We start from the raw sequence: 22,704 nt of genomic DNA on the forward strand, positions 1-22,704 counted from the left end.
AGCTAGCCAGTTTAGCCTACTAAAACACCCAGCTCAAACAGAGAGGGATGCTCTGTTAGCTAGCTGGCTATGGATATCCAGCACTGGAACTCTTCCAAGTCAAGGTAAGCTTATGGTTTGATTAATTTATTGCCACCAGAGCCCGCCGCTCTAACTGCTAAACTACTTGGACTGTCATGTACACTGTACTTCATGATTGTAGCGGGTTTACAATTGCGTTAGTTCTTGTAGCTATGTTGACTAGGCCGTTAGCTAATATGGTGACAACAATGTAGACTGTGTGTGTAGCGATTAGCCGTTATGATATGAAAGTTTGGCTTGGAAAGGTTTATTCATCTGGTCACAAGACAGCTGATGTGTTTTGCACTGAAGCCCACAAGTGAAGGGCAAAGGTGAGAAGAGGAATAGTATGAGCAAAGTGATCATGCTGTTTGTTTGTGGCTGCTATGAAAGTGAACTGTGTTTTCCTGTGATTAGGGGTGTATTCATTCTGCTGATTATTTTCTTAAATGGAAGCAAATGGAATTAAACGGGGATATACATAGCTGAATTTGTCCAATAGAAACTATTTTTCAAGTGTTGGAATAATGATTACACCCTAGATCAGCTAGATGCAGGCAAGAGTGTGCCTAATAGGCAAGGTTGTAGAAACCTCATGATGAGTATAAGGAATATTCAAATATAATGTGAAGCAGCCTAAACCTATTGATGTTACATTGAGCTGGGTGAATGGAAGATGAATGACAGTCATCCAATATGCTGTAATAGAAATGCTCATAAAAAAATATTGATCCTCCTTCATCTTAACTGGCACCAACCGCCACTGCTTACCACCTTATTACTTTCACCAATCCAACCAACTCAGATCCATCATTACTTCTAGGAAGGACTGATGCATTTCTGAAGTTTTCCAACAGCGTCACATTTGTAATGGGGTAGTTGAGGATAGAGTATAGTTTGAGCTCCAGGGTGAATGTTCCCAATGGTACAGATGCAGGAACTGGAAAATGCTAAAACTGAACCAAGATCAACATCTAGGGGCAACTTACCCCTATGCCATAGCTGATAGTGGGAGCTTTTTTACCTCCAGGTCATACAGGAAGTTCATCTGGTGTGGTGTCTCAGCTGCCCTCTGTACCGCCTGACCCAACGCCACCGCTCCGGCACCCCTTCAGCCCAGTGTGAGCATGGCACCGCTTCCAAGGCCCCCGCCAGTTTAGCCTGCTCACAGACTAGGCCCAACTCTGCATCAGTGTCAGTGCTGTTGTAATCAAAGGACAAATAACCAATGTGTCCGATGCAAGGCTGGGCAGTAAGAAATGTTTTGCCTGTGACAGCAGGAATGAAAGTGTGCAGCTTCTCTTGAGTTGTGGTAAATTCCATTTCATTTCCGCTGAGGACCATTGAACTCTGAACTGACTGAATTGAAATGGAAAGAATCAGATCCCAATCTTGGAAATGACCCCAATGGAAATGACCTCAGGTCTTCTCGATCAGACGAGGAAATACACTTCTATTGAAAAGGTCTAAAGAGACACCAGCTCTTGAATAAGGTAAAGTCAACTTTTTAATTGGACTGAAAACATCCACACCAGACCAATACCCTGAGACCATTCAAGACAGTGACACACACTGTGTGTGTTCAGTGCTGTTTTTAAAATCCGCTGACAGACACCCAAACATCAGTCTGGAATAGGAACACTGGAGACAATGGCCTACCTGAAGGTGTTGATGGCTACAACGACGGGTAAGCCAAATGCCCGGGCATTCTCCAGCTGCTTCTTCAAGTGGTTGCAGCCATTTTCCAGTAACGTCAGGTTCTGCAAACAAAAATTGGAGAGACAGACCAACTAAAAGTGATTCTGACACAACTTCCATTGATGTGGGACTGTCCTAATATGGACACCGTACACTACTATTTTTCCTCTTGATGGCTTGAAGCACATCTCAACCACAGGAAACAACGTCAACAGCAATAACAACAAAAAGTAATTGGACATCTCATTTCTATCTTTATCTCCAATCCGACCACAACAACCTCTCTCCTCTACAATTCTCATTGAGGTTTAGCTCTGACAGAAAATCTCTAAACCTTCACTATATAAATAAGTTGAAATGTGTCAATGAAGGTTGTTTTAAAATTCTCCACAGAGTGAAAATAAATCCTGTATCATTTCGAAGGGGGACAGCCTGTGTCACGACTTCCACCGAAGTCTCCTCTCCTTATTCGATCGGTGTTCTAGCCATCGCCGCTCCATTTTTCATACAGTATATCCATTTGTTTTGTCTTGTTTTCATACACACCTGGTTTTAATTTCCCCAATCAATCTACTTGTATTTAACCCTCTGTTTCCCATCATGTTTTGTGTGTAATTGTTTTCATGTCAAGCGATGTTCTTTAGCGCTTTACTTTATCGTCCCGTTTTTTGAGCGCGTTTGTTTTGTTGTGCTCCCGGTTTGGAACTATAATAAAGTCACCTTTATTTAATCATCCTCTGCTGCACCTGACTTCACCTTCATACACATCTTGACAGCCTGATATACATTTCAGCAGCTTGTGAGTGAGTGTATGGCTGGCTGCGAAGCCATGGGGAACTTACCTCCGCTGAGTACTCCTTCGGCATGGCTGAACCTGCCGAGACCTGTGGAAAAGAAGAGGAAAACCAACAGGGACATTACATTTAGTGTGCACGGCCACTACACTGTCTCTCCCACTCTCTTTTTTGCCTTTCTCCTCACTTTGATGTATTGGGTTGTTGGGTTGGGAAATGGTCTCGGTCGCTCTCTTTCTCACTCTCCTTCTTTCTGCTAAATTCTGGCACCCATAGAGATGTGCCATCAACGGTCCACTGTTTATTTTCTCTCTCTCACTGTATCGCTCTCTTTCGCACTCTCTTTTTCTTTCAATCACTCTCACACCCCTCAAGAAGCAGGCACCACAGAAGCAGGCACAACATAAAACAATTTCTTAATTGTTCAGTTTAGATTATGAGAATAAACATTGACTTTATTTATTCAGGGCACTACCCCTGTGTTTTGGACAATTAGCATGTCAAATTACATTGACTACAACAACTCCTGTACGGCTTTACCTCCCCAGTGTCGGCACTCAACGGACTCTGAGCGTCTGTTCAATGAATAAATATCACATGTAAGAATACATGTGTGACCAGGTGTTAAATTAACGAGCGCTCAGTCCTTGAAGAGTTAGAGATCTCGAGAGACGTTACACGGTGTGTGTGTGTGTGTGTGTGTGGGTGGTGTGGTGTTGATGCTAGACATCGATGCCAGCCAGTGGTGCCCATTAGCACGTTAAATAATTAGACATCTCTGTGTCATTGCCCAAAATGGAAGAATCTGTGACCTGTGACAGAAGAGGCTTCAAGAAGACTGTATGGGCTTGAAGTTTACATCGTACTCGTCGGCTGTCCCCGTAGTTTAACCTTTTTTGGTTCCATGTAGAACCCTCCGTGGAAAGGGTTAAACCCGGAACCTAAAATGGTTCTACTTGGAACCAAAAAGGGTTCTTCAAAGGGATGAGGACAGTCGAATAAACCTTTCAGGTTCTCGATAGCATGAAGAGGGTATGTGTGGTACAGATTACTTTTCCAAAGTGCAAACTCTGTTTTAAGTTCATTGCAGTTTCTCAGTTCAATTCAATTATATTATTTTTATTTTCAATTGCCATGGCAGCTTCAGGTTTAGTGCACACTGTCATGAAAGTTCAAACCCATGGCATTTATCAACAGTCGATATCTGTGCGAGGTAGGTTGCCCTTAAACACAGATCTAGGATCTGATTATCTTTTCCCCGATCTTCATCTAACCATAAGGGATTGAAAACATATCCAATCAGTGGATAGTGGCAATTTATGTCTAATCCTATAGTATGTTTGTTTATATAGTTTACTACTTTTAACAGAGCCCTATGGGCCTTGGTCAGAAGTATTGCACTACATAGGGAATAGGGTGCTATTTTGGAGGCAACCATATCCAGGAGCCACTTGCCAGATGTTCTTAGATCTTCAAAGGGAGTGAATGAGAGGGGCCAGTGTTTAAAAAATCAAGTCTCATTTTTATGTTGTCCACGGAGTGCGTTCAGACCCTGGCTCTTACTTAATTGTATAAGAAATATTTCCTTCATTGCGCTGATCTAAATGGACTGACTACAGTAGGTGAGACTAATGATGAGCTTCTAGCATTTTGTTTTCACCTGTCAAGTCTTTTCAAATCAATGCAGATGAAGTGAAAGAAGACAGATTGTTAAGCAATTGAGATAGAGCACTTATCCAATTGACTGCCTGGTATTTTCTATTCTCCTCCCTTACTAGCACTCCCCCTAGTGGTAGCTCACCGCAGGTCCACCCCCATGCATCTTCAGGGCAGGAACTGAAGCCACCATCACCACCACGTCAGGATGCAGGCCCGAAGAGCGACACTTGATGTCGAAGAACTTCTCCATGCCTAATTCAGCACCTCCTTCTGCCTCGGTGACTGGGGGAAGTTTTGTTTGTGCGTGCGTGCGTGTGTGATGTTACATTGGTGATGTAGGGTGAAGAGAGGTGAGACACAAACAATAGAATCATTATATATTCATAAGTATATGTCCCATTTATGTAACATTACAAAAATGTATCATTTTATTTAACAGAATCAAAACCCTGGTCTAATATCCTTTAACTGTACTTTTTCTTACTGACTTTTCTAAACGTTCCCTCTATAATCCGATTGTATGACTTTGTGTCAATGCCAGCTTGTGACCATTCTGCAGAGCTGCCTCCCGTAAATGAGTCATCCCATTTCACACAAGTTGTTTTTCAAAAGCTTTCTGCTATTAATTGTGTTAAATGTTTTTCCTGTCGTCACTTATTTCACGGAATGTCCACCATTGAATGAAATAAAATGTGCTTTATTGTCCATTCAATTGACCTTCGACAGAAAATCACACAAAGTGCATACTAAAGTGCATGATACAGTTAGTTGTCATATGTGTTAAAGGCCCAATGCAGCCGTTTTTATCACACTATCATATCTGGGTAACAGTATCTTACTGTAATAGCTATTCATTAAAACTGTCAAAAATAAACAAAAATAGCCTAATAGCGAAAAAAAAAATTCTCAAACAAAAATTTTGTTAGGACTGTATGGGAGTGAGGGGTCTCATTGGAGGGGCCTAATGCGAGGGATATGTATGCTGAAACTAGCTGTTATCGGAAGAGAGGCTTGGAACTTTTGATGTCACCAAGCAAGCCAAAACTTGTATTTTCAACCATCAGGAAGTAAAACTTTTATTTACACCTTTACAGTGTTAGTTTCATCATCTGCTTTACAATATGATACAAACACAGGAAAAACAATCATTTTGGCTGCACTGGGCTTTTAACAGCATATTACTTACCCACAAACCCCTCTGGGCCCACCAGCTTTAAGGCGATCTGGTCAGCCAGGATGGACGAGTTGCCCTGGGCAATATCTGACAATGGACAGGTGTGAACAAACACAGGTGTCCCCTAGAAAGAGAAAGAGAGAGAGAGAGAGGTGGGGGGTGGAGAAGGGGAAGAGAGTCAACAGTAAAAAACCTAAGACACAGAACCTAACCCTCAATCATTTAGCAACAACAATATTAACAATTTATGAAGCAATTGTTATCTGGGCCTCACGGCTGTATTCTCTCCCTCTATCCTTTCCTCTGTCGCTCCCTCTATCCTCCCCCTTCCTTTGTCAAGATAAACATACAGTTGCCTGGTGGATGTATACAGTACCAGTCAAACGTTGTGACACACCTACTCATTCAAGGGTTTCTTTATTTGTACTATTTTCTACATTGTAGAATAATAGTGAAGAAATCACAACTGTGGAATAACACAGATGGAATTAAAAAGTGTTAAACAAATCAAAATATATTTATATTTGGGATTTTTCAAAGTAGACACATTTTGCCTTGATGACAGCTTTGCACACGCTTGGTATTCTCTCAACCAGCTTCACCTGGAATGCTTTTCCAACAATCTTGAAGGAGTTCCCACATATGCTGAGCACTTGTTGGCTGTTCATCCCAAACTATCTCAATTGGGTTGAGGTTGGGTATTGTGGTATTGTGGAGGCCAGGTCATCTGATGCAGCGATCCATCACTCTCCTTCTTGATCAAATAGCCCTTACACAGCCTGGAGGTATGTTGAGTCATTGTCCTGTTGAAAAAAATTATAGTCCCACTAAGCCCAAATCAGATGGGATGGCGTATTGCTGTAGAATGCTGTGGTAACCATGCTGGTTAAGTGTGCCTTGAATTCTAAATAAATCACTGACAGTGTCACCAGCATCCACACACCATAACACCTCATCCTCCATGCTTCACAGTGGGAAATATACATGCGGAGATCATCCATTCACCTACTCTGCGTCTCACAAAGACACGGCGGTTGAAACCAAAAATCTCTAATTTGGACTCATCAGACCAAAGGACAGATTTCCACCGATCTAATGTACATTGTTCATGTTTCTTGGCCCAAGCAAGTCTCTTCTTATTGGTGTTCTTTAGTAGTGGTTTCTTTTCAGTAATTCAACCATGAGAAGGCCTGATTCACGCAGTCTCCTCTGAACAGCTGATGTTGAGATGTGCCTGTTACTTTAACTCTAATGAACTCATCCTCTGCAGCAGAGTTAACTCTGGGTCTTCCTTTCCTGTGGCGGTCCTCATGAGAGCCAGTTTCATCATAGAGCTTGATGCTTTTTGCAACTGCACTTGAAGAAACTTTCAAAGTTCTTGAAATTTTCTGCATTGACTGACCTTCATGTCTCAAAGTAATGATGGACTGTTGTTTCTCTTTGCTTACTTGAGCTGTTCTTGCCATAATATGGACTTGGTCTTTTATCAAATAGGGTCATCTTCTATATATCACCCCTACCTTGTAGGGGTGATATATAGCTGATTGACTCAGATGCATTAAGAAGGAAAGACATTTCACAAATCAACTTTTAAAAAGGCACACCTGTTCATTGAAATGCATTCCAGATGACTATGAAGCAGGTTGAGAGAATGCCAGGAGTGTGCAAAGCTGTAATCAAGGCAAAGGGTGGCTCCCTTACATAATCTCAAATATAAAATATATTTTGATTTGTTTAACATCATTTCATAGTTTAGATGTCTTCACTATTATTGTACAACGGAGAAGATAATCCAAATAAAAACCCTGGAATGAGTATTTTATTAAATGTTTTACCTTTATTTAACCAGGCAAGTCAGTTAAGAACAAATTCTTATTTACAATGATGTCCTACACCATCCAAACCCGGATGGCGCTGGTCCAATTGTGCGCCGCCCTATGGGACTCCCAATCACGGCTGGTTGTGATAGAGCCTGGATTCAAACCAGGGTGTCTCTAGTACTGAGATATAGTGTCTTAGACCGCTGCGCCACTCGGGAGCCCAAGTAGGAGGGCCCAAAGTGAAGCCGAAGCTCTGACGTCATCTATAGCATGTTACTGTATAGCCACTGCATTCCAATTTAGCCATTTATCATTGCCCAAATCTGTCATTTTGAACCTGTATATGGGTACGAGTGTAAAGCACTGTACTAGGATACTCTTTAAAGAGGATTCAGATGTTTTCAGAGGGACTCCACTGTCCTGCATTAAGGGAAAGCTTGTTCCACCATTGGGGTGCACACACACAAACAAAAGGCTTAAGGGTCTAATACGAAATATTAATCTCATAGATCGGTCTGGGTCTCTGGGTCTCTTACCTCCATGGTCTGCATTAGACTGGGCTTCACAGCATCTCTCATCATTGTGGCCAGCACTCCACTAATACCCTGTTGGATGAACACAGCAAGAGACTCTAATAACATGTTATTCACTCAGAAACAATAAGAATAGCACTCGCTCCTGTTGCACACCATGATTGGAAATTATATAGAACAAGCGCCATAAGTGGACACACGTTCGTCCGCAAATCAATATTTGCACACTTGCTAACGCATATCGTAAACTCTTTCTCTTCTTTTCAAATACACACACACACTGACCAGGTCCTCTGTTGTGACAGGCCTCCCCTTGCGGCTGTAGGCCACCACCATCCTGGCCAAGCGGCGCGTCATGTCTCCCAGACTGGTACTGAGGGCCAACACCGCCATCATCTCACTGGCCACATATCCACTCAGCTGTTTGGAAGGAGTTTGGAACGAGTTTATTAGATAGAACCTTACAAATATACCTATTTGTATTTATTATGGATCCCCATTACCTGCCAAGGCAGCAGCTACTCTTCCCGGGGTCCAGCCAAATGAAGGAATATATACAATTCTAAAAACAATACATTCATTACAGAATTCACAACACACTAAGTGTGTGCCGTCAGGCCCATACTCCACTACCACATATCTATAACGCAAAATCCATGTATACGTGTGTGTATAGTGAGCATGTTATCATGTGTGTGTATAGTGAGTTTATCATCATGCATATGTTATCATGTGTCTGTGCCAATGTTTGCGTTTCTTCACAGTCCCCACGGTTCCATATAGTGTATTTTTATCTGCTATTTAATTCTGATTCTACTGCTTGCATCAGTTACCTGATGTGGAATAGAGTTCCATGTTGTCATGGCTCTGTGTAGTACTGTGCTCCTCCCATAGTCTGATCTGAACTTGGGGACTGTGAAGAGACCTCCGGTTGCATTTCTTGTGGGGTATGAATGGTGTCTCTGAGCTGTGTGCTAGTATTTTAAACAGAAAGCTCGGTACCTTCAGCTTATCATCACAAAATCAAGTAATGGGGAAGTCAATATCTCTTCCACTTTCCATCTGACCACACTACTGGACAGTAGTCTAGGTGCGACAAATCCAGGGCTTGTAGGACCTGCCTTGTTGATAGTGTTGTTAAGGAGGTAGAAACTAGGGCCTGTAGGACCTGCCTTGTTGATAGTGTTGTTAAGGAGGTAGAAACTAGGGCCTGTAGGACCTGCCTTGTTGATAGTGTTGTTAAGGAGGTAGAAACTAGGGCCTGTAGGACCTGCCTTGTTGATAGTGTTGTTAAGGAGGTAGAAACTAGGGCCTGTAGGACCTACCTTGTTGATAGTGTTGTTAAGAAGGCAGAGCAGCGCTTTACTATGGACAGACTTCTCCCCAACTTAGCTACTGTTGTATCAATATGTTTTGACCATGACAGTTTACAATCCAGGTTTACTCCAAGCAGTTTAGTCACCTCATATTTTTCAATTTCCACAATCATTATGAGATGTAGTTGAGGTTTAGGATTTAGTGAATGATTTGTCCCAAATACATTGCTTTTAGTTTTAGAAATACTAAGGACTAACTTACTGCTTGCTAACCATTCCGAAACTAACTGCAGCTCTTTGTTAAGTGTTGCAGTTATTTCAGTCGCTGTATTAGCTGATGTGTAACGTGTTGAGTCATCCACATACATAAACACTCTGGCCTTACTCCAAGCCAGTGGCATGTTGTTAGCAAAGATTGCTTTTTCAAAGGGCCTAAACAGTAACCCTGGGGAATTCCTGATTCTATCTGGATTATGTTTGAGAGGCTTCCATTAAAATACACCCTCTGTGTTCTGTTAGATAAGTAACTCTTTATCCACATTATAGCAGAGGGTGTAAACCATCACACATATGTTTTTCCTGCAGCAGACTATGCTTGATAATGTAAAAAGCTGCAATGAAGTCTAACAACAGCCTCCACAATAATTTCATCATTAATTTCTCTCAGCCAATCGTCAGTCATTTGTGTGCCGTGCTTGTTGAGTGCCGTGCTTGTTGAATGTCCTTCCCTGTATGCGTGCTGAAAGTCTGTTGTCAATTTGTTTACTGTGAAATAGCATTGTATCTGGTTAAACACGTTTTTTTCTAGCTATTCTCCGAATCCATTGATCTTTAGTCAAGCATGCTTATTCACAGTTGTTTTAAGAGACATTCAGTATCTCTTTGTTGTTACATTTAAAATGTCACGGTATACAGTCGCTGAAGGAAGAATACTTGTGAATGGATGTTTATGAGGGAATCATTAGTACTCCTCATGTAGCCTGGTCCCAGATCTGTTTGTGTGTTCTTGTCAACTCCTATCATCATTGTCACGCAAATTCTCAAACAATAGGAGTTGTCAAGACAATATAAACAGATCTGGGACCAGGCTCCACCTCATGATATGTGACATACCGTCTTGGTCTCTGGATCAATGTCCAAACGGATAAATCGGTATATCTCCTCTGGGTTCAGGGTTTCTGGTTTCTCTATACCCAGTCTCTACAAACACATCACAAGGCAAACAATCATCTGCAAGAATGACAAGACCCCCCCAACAAAAAGAATGAGCCCTTTAAACATGTCCCCCCACGGCCTATTTGTCAGCTGCTATTCGTTTTAAACCCTACATTAAACCCTATATTTGATTTAAACTCTTTACATTAATTTCTACATTCACTATTCCTTCGGGTTTTTTTTTCGACAATGGTCTACACCCTTGACATTTTCTGTAAGTATTTTTCTTTACAGAAATGGCCCCTTACACAAATTTGCTTTGAGATGCCTGCTTTAAAACAATACTTTGTAATAACCACATCAATAAAGAGAAGAAGATATTCCACTTGCCTTCAACCTATTGAGTTGGGACAGGGAGAACTTCCTGTGACCGTCCCTCAGTGGCACCAGCCAATCAAAGAGAGCCTGTACGGGCATGGTAAAATTAAATCGCACCCTGTCATGAATTACACACAACTTGATTAACAGCCTTTCCTCCTCCAATATATTTTGGTTTTACAAATCTGCTACGCATCTCGAATCTGCAGTGCCTTCAGTAAGTATTCACACCCCGTGACTTTTTCCACAATTTGTTTGGCAGCGTGAGTGAAGGAGGCTTTGTTGCAAAATAGGAAGCCGATTCTAGATTTAATTTTGGATTGGAGATGCTTGTTAATATGAGTCTGGAAGGAGAGTTTACAGTCTAGCCAGACAAATAAAATAAAATACAATTGGTTAGCAGATGTTAATGTGAGTGTAGCGAAATGCTTGTGCTTCTAGTTCCAACCATGCAGTAATATCGAACAAGTAATCTTACCTAACAATTTCACAACAACTACCTTTCACGCAGAAGTGTGAAGGAATGAATAAGAATATGTACATAAAAATATATGGATGAGCGATGGCCGAATGGCGTAAGCAGGATGCAGTAGATGGTGTAGAGTACAGTATATACATAAGATGATATATAAAGTGGCATTGTTTAAAGTGGCTAGTGATACATTTACTACATCCATTTTTTTATTATTAAAGTGGCTAGAGATTTGAGTCAGTATGTTGGCAGCAGCCACTCAATGTTAGTGATGGCTGTTTAACAGTCTGATGGCCTTGAGATAGAAGCTGTTTTTCAGCCTCTTGGTCCCAGCTTTGATGCACCTGTATTGACCTCGCCTTCTGGATGATAGCGGGGTGAACAGGCAGGTGTACTGGGTACTGGAGGGCAGGTAATTTGCCCCCGGTGATGCGTTGTGCAGACTTCACTTACCCTCTGGAGAGCCTTACGGTTATCGGCGGAGCAGTTGCCGTACCAGGCGGTGATACAGCCCGACAAGATGCTCTCGATTGTGCATCTGTAAAGGTTTGTGTGTTTTTGGTGACAAGACGAATTTCTTCATCCTCCTGAGGTTGAAGAGGCGCTGCTGTGCCTAGGTATTTATAGTTGTCAGAACCGTCAGAACCGTCCAGAGTAGTGATGCTAGTCGGGCAGGCAGCAATTGGTTGAAGAGCATGCATTTAATTTTACTAGCATTTAAAAGCAGTTGGAGGCCACGGAAGGAGTGTTGGCATGGCATTGAAGCTTGTTTGGAGGTTTGTTAACACAGTGTCCAAAGAAGGGCCAGATGTATACAGAATGGTGTTGTCTGTGTAGAGGTGAATCAAGGAATCACACGCAGCAAGAGCAACATCGTTGATATGTCAAAGTGGATTTTAGTTTTTTGAATTTGTACAAATGAATAATTCATTAAAACTGAAATGTCTTGAGTCAATAAGTATTTAACCCCTTTGTTATGTCCTAAAGAAGTACAGGAGTACAAATGTGCTTAACAAGTCACATAATAAGATGTATGGACTCACTGTGTGCAATATTAGTGGTAACATGATATTTGAAATACGACTCATCTCTGCACCACAAAGACCAGGAAGGTTTTCCAAAGCCTTGCAAAAAAGGGCACCTATTGGTAGATGGGTGAAAATAAAAAAGAGCAGACTGAATATCTTGAGTATGGTGACATTATCAATTACACTTTGGATGGTGTATCAATACAATTCCTAACTCAGTTGCCAAAGACGAAGGAAACCTCTCAGGGATTTCACCATGAGGCCAATGGTGACTTTAAAACAGTTACAGAGTTTAATGGCTGTGAGAGGAGTAATCTGAGGATTGTTCAACAACATTATAGTTACTCCACAATACTAACCTAAAGGACAGAGTGAAAGTAAGGAAGCCTGTACAGAACAACAGTTTTTCAAAACATGCATCCTGTTTGCAATAAGGCACTAAAGTAATGCTGCAAAAAATGTTTGCAAAGAAATTGAAAGAATGCCAAGACCGTGCAAAGCTGTCATCAAGGAAATGTCATACCCTGACTATAGAGAGCCCTTGGTTCTCTATGGTGTAGTAGGTCAAGATGTTCTAGTTCAATATCTCTATGTTGGGGATTTGTATGGTTCCCAGTTGCCTCTAATTGGTGATCATATTTAGGTAGCAATTTTTCCCACCTGTGTTTGTGGGATATTATTTGTGTTTGTGCTTGTAGCACCACTGAGGTTTCGTTGCTTGTTTATTGTTTTGTTTGAAAGTTTCACTCAAATAAAGATGTGGAACTCAACACAAGCTGCGCCTGGGTCCCGTCCTTATTACGAATGTGACAGAAAAAGGGTGGCTACTTTGAAGAATCTCAAATATAAAATATATTTTGATTTGTTTAATACTTTTTTGGTTACCACATGATTCCATATGTGTTATTTCATAGTTTTGATGTCTTCACTATTATTCTACAATGTCAAAAAGAGTAAAAAAATAAAGAAAAACCCTGGAATGAGTAGGTTTTCGAAAACTTCTGACTGGTACTGTAAATTGGCTTACAAATGGCTATCTGGCAATGATCCACAACCAATTTGACAGAGCTTGAAGAATTTTGAGAAGAATAATGGGCAGATATTGTACAATCCAGGTATGCGAAGGTCTTAGAGACTTACCCCAAAACACTCACAGCTGTTATAGCTGCAAAAGGAGATTCTTACATGTATTGACTCAGGGGGTTGAATACTTATCTAATCAAGATGTATGTTTCATGAAATTGTTTTAATTTGTATATATTTTTTCCACTTTCACAAGACATATTGTGTGTGGATCATTGACAATAAAGTTATAATTAAATACATTTTAATCCCACGTTGTAACATATCAAAAGGTGTAAAAGGTTAAGAGGTGTGAATACTTTCTGAAGACAATTTTATAATAAAGTAAAACATTCTATAATGAATCCCTTTTGTTTTTAGTGTGAGTAATGTAAAGAGGCTTTTACATACAATTTTAAATAATGCAGTTTTGCAAGTTTTGGCTTGGAAATAACAGAAAGCACACATGCCACGTACTTTCCTAGTAAACAAAGTAAAGAACAATTGAAATAGGTTTTGAAATAGAGAGACCAAATAATATTGGGACTAATATGATGTTTTTTATGACCTTATCTGACTGTGTTGACTCGCATAACACACGTGAATTGACAGTGTCCACCACCAGGCTACTGGCTGCCATGACAGCTTGTGTGTCACTGGTGAGGTGGAGACTGACCTGGAATCAGTGAGGTAGAACAGATTAAAAAGACTGCACTCAAATGTGAACATTGATGTATCTGAAGGAGGAGTAGAAAGTGCTTACCTCTTCCATAGGAATGACTTGGCAATAACCACCTCCAACAGCACCACCTACATAGAAGTTATGATCAAAGTACCGTTTTATAATTGTTTAACCATGTGTGTATAACTATCTTTACAAACAATTTACAAATCCATAAATAAAACTTTATGAAAAGGGGTATACAGAGTACACTTTGAGGGCTGAAACTTAACTTGAGAAACACGTGGTCACGTTAAGTTTTGCATAAATAATGTGCTTTTTATTTGTGCATGTGTATGAGACTACACAACAACAACTGAGTATGCTTTCTTGTGATTATTTTGATTTGTCAGTTAAAGACTTGTGATTTGTCAGATAAATTAGTTGGATTGAAATATTTTGTTAAACAAATTAACAACTGGGTAATCCAGTGGCAAAAAACGTCAAAGACAGAAACACCAAGCAGTATGTTTTGTAAAACAAAAACTCACCTTTGACCCCAAAGTTTGAGCCCCGATTGGGTTGGCGCACACAGGCAAAACTGTTGACATGAAGGTGTGCCCCTAGGGCCTGTGCCAACCCCAGGGTGGTGGTTGTCGTTCCCTCACCCAGTGGTGTGGGTGTGATGCTGCAAGGAGGAAGGCAAAAGACTTGGCACAGATACGATGCTGTGCCATTTGCCATAAAACATTTGCCATTTCCGGGCACAGACGCCAGGGCATATCCCATACAGGCTCATAATGAACTTTCCGTGCCAATGTTAATTGGTACACATACTGCATATCGGTATGTGATGTGACCTTGCATACTGTCCCATTGGGCCCAGTCTTTCATGTTTTACTACCCTTACCCTGTGACCACCAAGTATTTCCCATTAGGCTGTGTCTTGAGGCGGTTCAAGGCTTCCAGACGAACTTTGGCTCGGTTCGTCCCATAGGGCTCCACCTCCTCTGAGAAGAGGCCAACCTCCCGGGCCAGACGGCCAATTGTCTTTGGCGTGAAGGAGTGTGCGATCGCGGCGTCACTGAAAAAGGTCACACTAGCTACAGCATGTAGAGAGCTTCTTTGATCTCATAAATCACATCATACTGATGTAGGCCTACAGTGATGCCAATTCTCCCCATTCTCTTTACTAATGTGGTTGTGTCCTTATGGCCACTACTGTTAGGACATGACCCTTACTTATTGTCAAATTGATAATGTCGGAGCAATATTAAAATATAACTGTATTGGCTGTATTGGCTGGCTGACTGACTGACTAAATGGCTGACTGATCGATTGATTTCTCATTTAATTTACTGATTATCGCGGGGTCACCTATATGAAGCATAAATCCATTTGAGATAAGCGTAAAAGGCAAGTCCTCTAAATTGTGTGAAGATGTAGCAAGGATATCAAGTCTATACCTGGGTTGAGGTTTCTGTGGCTTTAGCTTGGCGTAGGAAATGTTCCACTTTCCTGGCTGGTACGTCTTGAGAAAGCTCTTTGCACTCTGGACAGTGTTCTAGAAATGACAAAGGAAGAAAACACAAGATTAAATAGTTAACAGTTGTTGTTTTTATTTAACTGGGATAGCCCCCATTTTTTCAATTTTCGCCTAAATGACATACCCAAATCGAACTGCCTGTAGCTCAGGACCTGAAGCAAGGATGTGCATATTCTTGGTACCATTTGCAATAGATAGCCATCACGCTGTTATAGCCATCACTCTGGTTGTAATAGTGTCCACAAGATGGCAGCAGTGTATGTGCAACGTTTCAGATGGATAACTTCAAGTATGACTGAACCTCGAGACTTTTAGTGTGAAGTCACCAGGTACATTTGGGCAAATCGCAAAGGAGACATTCACATTCATATTCCATTTTTATGCAAGAATATCGTCAAGTCTGTATACTTGGACTTTGATTTAGCTTTCCAAGTATTAGTAGCCATATAATAAGTTCAACATTTGCAAAACAACCAGTTTTAATAATAACTACATAACTCTGAATATCTTTATAATTTTTGTCCCAAATGAAAAGGCATGCTGTCGTACAAGGTTGGAAACTTCATTTTATGATATATACATGGTTTCCCATATACATTATACTCCCGTAAAGCCCAGCTCATTGGCTATCTAGCTAGCTTTGTTTGATCCCGATTGGTGCTTATTTGACAAAGATACGGTCATTCAAGTGGTGACCGCCCGCGTCATTGTTGTACCATGAAGACGTCGCTCTCTGACCAAATATGGTGTCCTATAGGATATACGACACCCCTAATGAAATAGTGAAGTCTTGTTAGCTTCTAGGATTTCTGAGGAATAGATTCGAAAGTGATTTGACTTACTGAAACAACGTTTAGGGTGAGATTTTCACAGATTCCTTTCTTTGCAAAATGAACAAGTGGAAATACAAAATTGATCGTGCATGCTATATGGACCTTTTTAGGATATGAAAAAGGATTTGATCAAACAAAAGACCACTTCATGTTATCTCTGGGACACTTTGGATGATACATCAGAGAAAGATTTCAGAATGTAATTACACATTTCAGCTATCACACCTATCACGATGAAAAAGCTGTTTTGTTGTTAGGCGCTCTCCTCAAACAACAGCATGGCATTCTTTCGCCGTAATAGCTACTGTAAAGTGGACAGTGCAGTTATATTAACAAGAATTTAAGCTTTCAGCCGATATAAGAGACTTACATTTACCGAAATTTGTTGTTTATCTAAAATCTGTGATCTTGACATAACACGCTGCATGATTTACAACTGTCCCGTTGACAGGACGCCGATCCTTAAGATTAAGAAAAAAAAATCCCCAAAAGATAAACATCCTCATTTAAAACTACACAGAGAAAAAAGGGCATTTTTTGTAACCATAGGTGAACATTGAACATTATAGCGTTGCGATCCTGATACAACCATTACAACTAAATGAGAAAACAAGGAAGAAAATACTCCCTCAAAAGCAATGGAGAAAGACAGCGATGTGTTCTAAATGGCACCTTATTCACTATTTTGAGCACTACTTTTGACCAGGTCCCATAGGTATCTTTTCAAAAGTAGTGTCCCATGTAGGGAATAGGGTGCCATTTGGGATGTCGCCAGTAAGTGCATAACTAGGGCCTACATTTTAATTACATTAACCAATAATAGATTTACTTCTGTGTTGTTGCCAACATGACAAAAAATAATATCTACAAGCAGCCATGGCAGGGTCAAATCCAAGATATTTATGTGGTAAGGCCTATAACATAGACTGGCAAGAACATTTACGAACATGAAAAAGTCCTATCTATTATTTTGTATTGATTTAGTATCTTTATCTTAGAGAGGAAACTAAAACAATTTAATCAGAAAGGTCCATTGTCCCCTTAGCTCAAAATGAGTGTCTGTGCATTATAATATAGCCATAATTTGTTTCAGATAAATTATTTTGAAACAAAACTTATATCTACACAAATGCAAAAAGCCAAAATAAGTCTGTTTGACGTTCATGTGGGAAAGTAAATTGAATGCACTTTTTAGCCCCAAAAACACCCAAAAGTAATATAATTGAATTTATGACAGCCTACCTCCATGAGCATAGCAACGGTCATTGGTCCCACTCCCCCGGGCACAGGGGTAATAAACCCAGCCTTCTCCTTGGCAGAGGGGTAATGCACATCCCCCACCACTCGCATCCCGTTGGCTTTGCTGTCATCTGTGGGGGTCCAATGGTCGGGGTCAAAGTTCAAAGGCTGAAGTTGAGGGTCACTGAGAACCCAAGCAGTAGCCTGGCTACTGGACTTTCTACATTCAACATCACCACATTGTTGCATTAATGAAAAGTTGACTAAAGCAGAAACAGACTAGCACCAGACAAGGAGGAATTTAAAAGGAGACATCTGCTTCCTTCTGAAAGTATTAAATGCCTCTCCTCCTCTCCTGTTCAGACCGGTATGGACAATATTCAAGACTGTTGGGTTGTGACTGAGAAAACGGTTCTTCATCACCAATGACCGGTATGGACACTGGATGCTATTCAAGACTGTTGGGTTGTGACTGAGAAAACGGTTCTTCATCACCAATGACCGGTATGGACACTGGATGCTATTCAAGACTGTTGGGTTGTGACTGAGAAAACGGTTCTTCGTCACCAATGACCGGTATGAACACTAGATGCTATTCAAGACTGCTGGGTTGTGACTGAGAAAACGGTTCTTCGTCACCAATGACCGGTATGGACACTGGATGCTATTCAAGACTGTTGGGTTGTGACTGAGAAAACGGTTCTTCGTCACCAATGACCGGTATGGACACTGGATGCTATTCAAGACTGTTGGGTTGTGACTGAGAAAACGGTTCTTCATCACCAATGACCGGTATGGACACTATTCAAGACTGTTGGGTTGTGACTGAGAAAACGGTTCTTCATCACCAATGACCGGTATGGACACTGGATGCTATTCAAGACTGTTGGGTTGTGACTGAGAAAACGGTTCTTCATCACCAATGACCGGTATGGACACTGGATGCTATTCAAGACTGCTGGGTTGTGACTGAGAAAACGGTTCTTCATCACCAATGACCGGTATGGACACTGGATGCTATTCAAGACTGTTGGGTTGTGACTGAGAAAACGGTTCTTCATCACCAATGACCGGTATGGACACTGGATGTTATTCAAGACTGTTGGGTTGTGACTGAGAAAACGGTTCTTCATCACCAATGACCGGTATGGACACTGGATGCTATTCAAGACTGTTGGGTTGTGACTGAGAAAACGGTTCTTCATCACCAATGACCGGTATGGACACTGGATGCTATTCAAGACTGTTGGGTTGTGACTGAGAAAACGGTCCTTCATCACCAATGACCGGTATGGACACTGGATGCTATTCAAGACTGTTGGGTTGTGACTGAGAAAACGGTTCTTCATCACCAATGACCGGTATGGACACTGGATGCTATTCAAGACTGCTGGGTTGTGACTGAGAAAACGGTTCTTCATCACCAATGACCGGTATGGACACTGGATGCTATTCAAGACTGTTGGGTTGTGACTGAGAAAACGGTTCTTCATCACCAATGACCGGTATGGACACTGGATGCTATTCAAGACTGTTGGGTTGTGACTGAGAAAACGGTTCTTCATCACCAATGACCGGTATGGACACTGGATGCTATTCAAGACTGTTGGGTTGTGACTGAGAAAACGATTCTTCATCACCAATGACCGGTATGGACACTGGATGCTAATCAAGACTGTTGGGTTGTGACTGAGAAAACGGTTCTTCATCACCAATGACCGGTATGGACACTGGATGCTAATCAAAACTGCCGGGTTGTGACTGAGAAAACGGTTCTTCATCACCAATGACCGGTATGGACACTGGATGCTATTCAAGACTGTTGGGTTGTGACTGAGAAAACGGTTCTTCATCACCAATGACCGGTATGGACACTGGATGCTATTCAAGACTGTTGGGTTGTGACTGAGAAAACGGTTCTTCATCACCAATGACCGGTATGGACACTGGATGCTATTCAAGACTGTTGGGTTGTGACTGAGAAAACGGTTCTTCATCACCAATGACCGGTATGGACACTGGATGCTATTCAAGACTGTTGGGTTGTGACTGAGAAAACAGTTCTTCATCACCAATGACCGGTATGGACACTGGATGCTATTCAAGACTGTTGGGTTGTGACTGAGAAAACGGTTGTTAAACATACCTGGGATGTGGTTGATGCCACAGTCGATAACCACAGCACCCTCCTTCAACCACTCGCCTTTCACCATCTCCGCCTTGCCTGCACCCACCACCAATATGTCTGCCCTTCCCACCTGGAAAAGGGTTCAAATGTCATACATTCACGTATATTTGGACCTTTTAGCTCTCAGTCTTATTGTTATAGGTTACATCTTTACATCTTATAAAATATGTTTTAACCAGGGGCGGGAACCAAAATTACAGTGCCTTGCGAAAGTATTCGGCCCCCTTGAACTTTGCGACCTTTTGCCACATTTCAGGCTTCAAACATAAAGATATAAAACTGTATTTTTTGTGAAGAATCAACAACAAGTGGGACACAATCAAGAAGTGGAACATTTATTGGATATTTCAAACTTTTTTAACAAATCAAAAACTGAAAAATTGGGCGTGCAAAATTATTCAGCCCCCTTAAGTTAATACTTTGTAGCACCACCTTTTGCTGCGATTACAGCTGTAAGTCGCTTGGGGTATGTCTCTATCAGTTTTGCACATCGAGAGACAAATTCTTTCCCATTCCTCCTTGCAAAACAGCTTGAGCTCAGTGAGGTTGGATGGAGAGCATTTGTGAACAGCAGCTTTCAGTTCATTCCACAGATTATCGATTGGATTCAGGTCTGGACTTTGACTTGGCCATTCTAACACCTGGATATGTTTAATTTTGAACCATTCCATTGTAGATTTTGCTTTATGTTTTTGATCATTGTCTTGTTGGAAGACAAATCTCCGTCCCAGTCTCAGGTCTTTTGCAGACTCCATCATTCTTCCAGAATGGTCCTGTATTTGGCTCCATCCATCTTTCCATCAATTTTAACCATCTTCCCTGTCCCTGCTGAAGAAAAGCAGGCCCAAACCATGATGCTGCCACCACCATGTTTGACAGTGGGGATGGTATGTTCAGGGTGATGAGCTGTGTTGCTTTTACGCCAAACTTATCGTTTTGCATTGTTGCCAAAAAGTTCAATTTTGGTTTCATCTGACCAGAGCACCTTCTTCCACATGTTTGGTGTGTCTCCCAGGTGGCTTGTGGCAAACTTTAAACAACACTTTTTATGGATATCTTTAAGAAATGGCTTTCTTCTTGCCACTCTTCCATAAAGGCCAGATTTGTGCAATATACGACTGATTGTTGTCCCATGGACAGAGTCTCCCACCTCAGCTGTAGATCTCTGCAGTTCATCCAGAGTGATCATGGGCCTCTTGGCTGCATCTCTGATCAGTCTTCTCCTTGTATGAGCTGAAAGTTTAGAGGGACGGCCAGGTCTTGTTAGATTTGCAGTGGTCTGATACTCCTTCCATTTCAATATTATCGCTTGCACAGTGCTCCTTGGGATGTTTAAAGCTTGGGAAATCTTTTTGTATCCAAATCCGGCTTTAAACTTCTTCACAACAGTATCTCGGACCTGCCTGGTGTGTTCCTTGTTCTTCATGATGCTCTATGCGCTTTTAACGGACCTCTGAGACTATCACAGTGCAGGTGCATTTATACGGAGACTTGATTACACACAGGTGGATTGTATATATCATCATTAGTCATTTAGGTCAACATTGGATCATTCAGAGATCCTCACCGAACTTCTGGAGAGAGTTTGCTGCACTGAAAGTAAAGGGGCTGAATAATTTTGCACGCCCAATTTTTCAGTTTTTGATTTGTTAAAAAAGTTTGAAATATCCAATAAATGTCGTTCCACTTCATGATTGTGTCCCACTTGTTGTTGATTTTTCACAAAAAAAATACAGTTTTATATCTTTATGTTTGAAACCTGAAATGTGGCAAAAGGTCGCAAAGTTCAAGGGGGCCGAATACCTTCGCAAGGCACTGTATATCCCAACCGTTTTGCTCTGAACAGAACCATTATTATTTTTGTTCCGTTCCACAGTTCAGAACAGCAGTTCCACATTTAGCTCGATATTAAATCACTTCACCAATCAGTGTGGATTAAGCAGCGTCTATAGTTGTTTGCATTGGGCAGACAAGTGTGGGGCAAGAGATGCGACTGTAATTGTAGGGAGAAAGGGCCTCAAACATGAATCCTTAAAGACATGGGTGGGGATAAGAGCTTTAGAGGATTTGAACAATCCTGAATGGGTGTAGACAAAGACGAGCTCTCTAGTAGGTGTACCAAAACATTTAAGGGCCATTTTATAAAGATTGGGGTCACAAGTTTATCAACTTTCAATGCAGAATAACTTTCCCACTGTTCTTCAACTGCAGTGTATGATATACCATCTTGTAATACTATCCAATGTAAAAAAATATCACTTCAAATATTGCTACATAAGACAATCGAGGCGGTTGGTCACATAAACATTCGGGAAAGTATTCGGACCACTTGACTTTTTCACAATTTGTTATGTTACAGCCTTATTCTAAAATTGATTCTTGTTTTTTCCCTCATCAATCTACACACTATATCCCACAATGACAAAGCAAAAACAGGTTTTTAAAAATGTTGGCTAATTTATAAAAAATGTAAACTGAAATATCACATTTACATAAGTATTCAGCACCTTTGGCAGCAATTACAGCCTTGAGCCTTCTTGGGTATGACGCCTCAAGCTTGACACACCTATATTTTGGGGTGTTTCTCAGATTCTTCTCTGCCGATCCTCTCAAGCTCTGTCAGGTTGGATGGGGAGTGTTACCTTACCCAGTTCCTGTGTTGTTGTGGGTTTGTATGTATGTGTATGTATTACAAGAAATGGCTTCCTGGATTCCCCTAAGCAGCTGATTGGTCGGCCCCCATTGCTAATTGGAGCTGACCGCTGACCCCGCCCTCTCGTCAGGGGATACAGCTGTCTGCAATCACAGACTCCTTCTCCAGCTGTATAAAAGTCAGTGTTCCTTGGCTCAGAGGGAGAGCTTCTGGGTATGCACCAGTATTGTTTGTTGCTCAGAGAGAGTGGCTTTGATTCCCTGTGGTGCTCATTGCTCAAACAGTTTTCGTAACGTATTTTGTAGCTGGTCCTGCTGAGGTATGTTTTTGTCACAAGGACTGCAATTGTTCACGTTACGTTAGTATTATTCTGTTTTTGTTCCCAGGGGGGAAGGGAAATGCACCTTGGGAGTGCTTAGGCAAGAGGCCTGCGGC

At 41.3% G+C, this 22,704-nt stretch overlaps 1 pseudogene; it reads right to left on the reverse strand.

Moving 5' to 3' along the window:
- LOC135532565 (C-1-tetrahydrofolate synthase, cytoplasmic-like) overlaps positions 1–19,792 on the reverse strand; it is a 31,623-nt pseudogene extending 11,831 nt beyond the window's left edge.
- Between the last annotated feature and the right edge of the window lie 2,912 nt (positions 19,793–22,704).

Source organism: Oncorhynchus masou, unplaced genomic scaffold (genome assembly GCF_036934945.1).
Source record: "Oncorhynchus masou masou isolate Uvic2021 unplaced genomic scaffold, UVic_Omas_1.1 unplaced_scaffold_1908, whole genome shotgun sequence".
Classification (NCBI taxonomy): Eukaryota; Metazoa; Chordata; class Actinopteri; order Salmoniformes; family Salmonidae; genus Oncorhynchus; species Oncorhynchus masou.